Below are 6,954 nucleotides of genomic sequence, written 5' to 3'. Positions count from 1 at the left end.
GTTTTGTACATATATTAATGTTTGCATAAACATTTAGTGCAAACATTTGAAATGACACCAAGACATTAAATCAACGTAGGCATAAAACATTTTTCCAGTGGGACCACTTTCATAAATTGGAATCTTGCGAACTACATTTCTCAATACTCCTTCGAAAGCAATTTTTTAGCACAATTTTAGCATATGTTCCTATAAGAATACTTAAACGTACAATTAATTAAAGTTCATTTAACTTTGTACTGGCATTAATTCAAAAACTGCTGTTAAGTAATTAATTGAAGAAAAGTTATATTTACTTTTAATAATGTGAAGCTATTATATTTTGAATGATCTTTATCTTGTTAACTAAGAATTAAATAAATGTTGGCACTCGCATTAATGAGATGGATCAGCCTGCTTGTTCTCGCGCAGTTATTTTTGATGTTTGAATACATACAGTGGGTACAAAAAGTATTTGCACACATACATTTTTGTTCACAATTTATAAGAAAATGCATTAAGAAATACAAAAATTGGCATTTAAAATATAGAATAAGCTTATTCATTTAAATTAATTACAAAAAAAAACAAAAATATTAATAAAAAACATGTTTTGCAACAATACTAAATAGCTTATGTCAAAAACGTATTTGCACACTCAACTCGACTTTAGCAAATTTGCATTTTTATGCTATTATTTGACAGTCATTCCGCAGTAAATAACATACATAAGAATCGAAACGTTATCAGTTGATTGTCGATTTCAAATTCTAATGGCACCTAAGAAATCTGAATTGCCAATTTCGTTGCGAGAAAAAATTGTTTCTCTACGTGAAAATGGACCAAGTTATCGAGAAATAGGTAAAAAAGTAAATGTTCGCTTCTGTACTGTTTGGTGTGTTATAAAACGTCATAAAGGAAGAGGATCTACATCAAATAACTGCGCTCTGGACGCCCAAAGAAACTTTCACTGCGAATGAAGCGAAAAATCATAAGAAAAGCATCGAAAAATCCATTTGTTAGTGCAATTACTTTAGCCAATGATGTCGCTTCAACATCTGGAGTTCAAATCTGTGTCCAAAGTGTTCGAAATGTCCTGCACGATGCACACTTTTATGGAAGATCTCCAAGGAGAAAAATCTCGCATAACTGAACGAAATAGACTGAAGAGACTTGAATTCGCTAAGGAATATATCAATAAGCCATGATTTCTGGAAAAATGTCATATTATCCGACGAGAGTAAGTTCAATATCTTTAAATCAGATGGCAGGAAATTGGTTTGGAGAAAACTTTGTACTGCTTTTCATACGAAAAATGTGTTACCTACAGTTAAACATGGAGGAGGTTCTGTTATCATTTGGGGGTGCATGGCTAGCAAAGGAGTTGGTAATGTGTGTTTTATTGATGTGAATATGACAGCTCAAACCTATATTGATGTGTTGCGAAATAACTTGCCACAAAGTGCAATAAAATTGGGTATCAGTAATTCGTACTATTTTCAGCAAGATAATGATTCCAAGCACACTGCCGGTATAACACGTATGTGGTTGCTTTATAATGTACCCAGAAAACTTGCCACTTTACCACAATCACCAGACTTAAATCCTTTGGAATATTTGTGGAATTCTTTGGATTTAAAAATAAGAAAAAGGAAGATTTCAAGCAAATCTGCCCTTAAACAAGCCCTTATTGAAGAGTGGTTGAATACTGACCCTACTGTTACAGAAAATCTAATTAAATCAATGCCAGCAAGATTACAAGCAGTAATAGATGCTAAAGGAATGCATACTAAATATTAGTTATTTGAAATTTGCTTATATATTTTATTTCTTTTGTATTCATGCAGGTGTGCAAATACTTTTTTGATACGAGATATTTTAATTTTGTTACGAAAAAGCATTGTTACTTATATTATTGTAATTTTTCGGTTTGTTTTGGAAGATTAAACTTATTCTGATTTGGCAATACCAATTTTTTTTTATTTCTTAATGCTTCATTTTATGAATTGCAAACAAAAATGTAGGTGTGCAAATACTTTTTTTACCCACAGTATCTATGCATGCTTGGATGTATGTTGTTTGTCTGGATGCGCTGTATTTGGATAAAGCAGCAATATGGTCACAGTGATTTAAATCTCTTTCTTTTGTTTCGAAGACTAGAGTGGAAAGTCTGTAGGAAGTGGGAAGGCTAGTCAATCTAGTCTTAGTATAGGCTTGTCAATATTTAGAAAAAAGAGTGATAGTCTGTTGCCATGCGTAATGCTAAACTAAGAGATTTCCAGGAATAGTGTGCTGTAACCAATTAATTTGAATTTCACGTTTCGGCTTTATAGATGCTTCACAAGGGCAGGCATTCAGGGTCACAGATTAAGAAATGCTGATTAAAATCATAAATATAAAGAACAGAATTTACCTCAAATGATATATTGTTAAGATTTAAATTCTACCATTAGCAACCTCCATCAAGGCGTAAACTGAAGAATACAACAGCGGAAAAAGGCAAAAGACTCGTGTATTGAACTCAAAGTTTACAGACTGGCACGGACACAGAGGCTTACACAGTCACCAACTACTTGTCGTGTGGAGATGAAAGATGATATAATAACTAAATCCAAAGCTGCAAGACTACGCAATTCGACTTAACCTAGCACTTTCTTTCAGAAACCTACACCGAGGAGATAGTAATTTCGGCGGCACGAATCTGAAGACGAGATTCAAAGTTCAACAGCTAGTAGAATTAACAACGTGAAATCTGAATAGCGAAATCACTCTCTAACTAAACATTTCGCTACTCCAGTTTAAATACACTGTCGTTCATTCTGATTTACATGTTGGCGAGTAAACGCAAAGGAGATAAGAAAAGACAGAAAAGGCTAACAAATTAAAATAAAAAGTTTTAAAAATAATAAAACCCGGTACTTTTCCGTTTTGCCGAAGCAACCAATAAAGTCGCCAACAATGGTACAACTGATGCCAAATGGAATATCCTCGCTGGTAACCTTTTACGCTTCATTTTCAAAACAAGTCTCAGCCATTTCTTTTCAGATTGCTTGTTTCTTTCAATACTGGCATACGATTACATAGAATTTTTATCAGATAGTAAAATTTTATGCCCTAGACCATTTGCTGTAATTAAGTCAATTAGAATGCAATTATACCGCTCACCCGAAGGCGAAAATATAGAAAAGGTAAAGGGTTAAATTTAGCAATTCTAATTGAGAATGCACTAGTGAAGTAAAACACTGCGGTTTTACATAATTTCTGAATAAGCTATTCGTACGAATTGAAGTAATTCTTGCATTTAAACGTGTATTCGAAATTAAGAGTTAACTTGAAATTAATGTAGATAATTAGAGATAATTATATTTTTGTAGCGTAGTTTGCGTGAGATGATATCATTGGGGTCACGGGATATGAACCGGCGAATCAGGATGTTGAACCATGAAAAGATAGTAAATTTGTAAATAATGTCTTTTTACAAATTTATTGGCTTTTTAGAAAATTTTAAACGATATTAAAATGTTTATGCCTTCAAAATACAAAATTCTTAGAACTAACATTTGCTAACATTTTTTATGTGTGTGTCGCCGCCAATAAAGTCTGCTTGGCGAGATTTGCGCAGGCGAAATGGAAAAGTACCTAGAACCCTACATCTTTTCCCATCAGAATTTAACTATCGTCTCTAAAAGATTTTTAACAGCCTTGGTAATTGAATCCTAATCCTAACTCTGAGTTAATCTTCATAAATTTACTTGAGATTAAAGTATATACTTTTCATAGGCTAATTCTCTCAGCTTTTCATTATATATGCAGCATTCTTTATAGATGCTTCCTCTTGTCTTCTTCCAGTCCTCCGGGAAAAAATAGTCTTGAACAAGTCTGATACATTTAAGATATTCACTTAGGTTTACACAGATAAGTTTATTTTTATTTTAACATCACGTGGGGAAACTTTTATTCATCACATGTTTTCAAGATTTTAAATTCCGCCCTGCTCTTCAGCAAGGTGTATTGATAGGCAAACGTGCGCTCATTTAACGCGTGTTCGACATTACTGAATAACCGAGCAGCCTGCATATTAGAAATTTGACATAGCAGACCAAGAAATGTACACTATATTTAATTATCAACCCTGAGGTGTTAATTGAAGTAAAACATTTACTTGGTATTGCCTGGATCGCCTAACTTGAAATTTCATGCATTCTCAAGCTAGTTTTTAACTGTAATTCTACTATTAGCGTGACTTCAACTCATTCATACATACACATTTATTTCCGTTTCACGAGCATGTACAAAGTATTTTTATGTTTTAACGTCTATTTCAGAAAAACATTTACATTTGCAATTGTTTTATTTGAATTTTGTGAAAACATTTTCAAATTATTTACATTCAACATACCTTTCTAGTTTAAAAACTAACGAAGTTGCTTTACAAAATGTTAAAGTTTCCTAATTAAGTCTTTCAGCATAAAAATGAACATTTGGTTCCTAAACTTCAAATATTCTAATAAGTATAATTATACCGTCTTCTTCGATACAAATCAAAAATATCTTTGGATTCGATCAAGGCAACAACAAAACTTGTCCAGCATGCTTCGTACTTTGAATCAAAATAAAACTTAATACTTAAACATACTAACTTTCACTTTCTTTTCGTTTGTTGAAGTCAGACATCATCTTTTGTACGAAGGCCTCCTAGGGGAGGATTTTGCTGATCTGCTGGACCTTCAGTCGTCGACGCGATCCGCCACTGCTATCCATGGCGGTTGGGCGCTTTCCGTTGTCTACGCCTCGCCTTCCCATGCCACCTTTTTCTAGAGTTCTTATAGCTGCTGGGCTACAACCGTCGATTTTCCTCTGCGGCGAATACTGGCCCCACTGATTTCGCACCAGTTTTTTGATCTGGTGATAAGCTTCTTCAAAGACTCGTTTCTGTCGTAGAATCTGTTCTGCCGTCCGATCGGTAATCTGTTTCCTCGGCATTTGAAATCCAGATCGCTTAATCTTTGACTAGCGTTGTTTGTCCGTCATCCGCTGTTTATAGCTCGTAATTGATCTTCTGGTTTAGGTTATCGCCGTTTTGCTAATCATTTTACGATGTTTCCTTTTGGCTACACATGCCTGTGTATTTTAGCTTCTGTTTCGCCCATTCCGGTCTTCTTCTTTTTTTCTTTTCTGTAACTACAATTCTTAAAGTCGAAGGCCTACCTATATCTTGTCCTTAGTTCTGATGCGTCTTTACTGCCAGAAAGAGATTCCTGCAAAATATCCTTAAATATTGGTATATCAGCGAGATCACAATATTTTCTACTTGGACAACATTTGCAGTAATATCCGACCCATTATCTCCTTTTAGGTAAAATACTATACCACAAATCCCGTGTATAAGGAACGGTCCTTCAAATTTGGGGCAGAATTTAGCCACAGTCGCAAAGCAACGTAAGTTCTAATGTCAGAACTATCTCCGATTTTTGAGGTGAAATCTTTTCCCGCCATAGTAGAACTACTGCTTTTCTTCAGCGATATCTGAATTCGCCAACTCCTCATTAATCAGTTTCTGAATACCTGGTAGTTTAGCTTCTGCCTCCCGTTTTTGCACGAAAAACAATTTGTCCAATTTTTTTTCTGTAGTGTTACATTTGGCTGTTCTCAGGGCAAAAGCCAATTGTTTCTTTGACGCAGCCATCCCAACGGCGATGGTAACGTTTAACATCCCAACGGCGATGGTAACGTTAAGCCATCCCAACGGCGTTAACTACAAATATTTTTAGCTATTTCTGTTTACGCGCTTTGTAGTATTTGATTGTGGCCGATAAGGAACCATATTTACTAATTCAGAAGTCAAACAACAAAAATCAGCGTTAATTTACAAAATTTTCACTGTGAAAATTTTGTAAATTAACGCTGATTTTTGTTGTTTGACTTCTGAATTAGTATTTATTCGGCGTGTTATTGTGTCTTAACCATATTTAATTTGCGTATGCAGAGCACATCCCATACATCTTCTAAAATTTGCTGATAAACTGAAGACGGTTGTCTGAGACAAGGCTAAGTGATGCACTATAATTTAAGATATTTTTATTTAGAAAAGAATCAAATATGTCCTTAGCTGAGGCTCTTTTAAAAGAACTATTTCTACTCACTTCAAAAAATGATCTTTAATAACGAGTAAGTATCTGCTTTTATTAATTTTACTACGTGGATATCTCCCTAACAACATGGGCCCACCAGCGGCCGAGCGGTAAAGTCGCTGAACACTGGTAGTTCGGTCCGAGGTTCAAATCCCGCGAACGGGCTGGCTGCATGGGCGTTTTTGTGGTTTTCCCCATGTGTAACGTGTATACGAGCCAGTTTCCCTTAAAAAGTCCTCCACGAAGGCATCCCTCCCCTTAGGCAGATAGCCCTCGTGTGCTTTGCCATAATTCAATACACCAACACCTACTAATTCATTTGGATAATAAACTCTTATGCTATTTAGGTACTCTGCCGGCTATAATTATTCATTACGGTTTAAATACATTTCTGTTATATATAAAAGGTATGTAAAAGGTGATCTGCGGACTAGCTGCGAATGCTGTTTTATATAAGACGAAATCTCAGTAAGCTGAATAATCTCAATGAGCTACTTTCGTTTGAAGCTGCTTCCTAAATTTATTCTCAATATTCCTTAAATTCAAAACAATAGCAAAAGCATATAAGCCAACAAAATTATTCTCAAATATCTCTGTGGAATTTGTGTTCAAAAGGTCGTTTACGGAAAGACTGAATATAAAATGAATGTTATAACTGCAAACTTTGATCTGAGGAAACTGTATACAAATTTGCTTTTCAAGTAGATCCTGTGTTTTTTTTTAAGATTACAAAATGCAAATGCTTGATAGAATTCCTAGCAATAACGTAGGAAATGTTAGGAGTAATCTTAATAACATTATTCTAAATCAAATTATTGCAATAAAAATTTAAAAATTATACTTA

This window comes from Stegodyphus dumicola, chromosome 1, assembly GCF_044657685.1.
Source record: "Stegodyphus dumicola isolate Sdum_Otavi_A_Nest chromosome 1, ASM4465768v1".
NCBI lineage: Eukaryota > Metazoa > Arthropoda > Arachnida > Araneae > Eresidae > Stegodyphus > Stegodyphus dumicola.
This window is presented reverse-complemented; position numbering follows the sequence as displayed.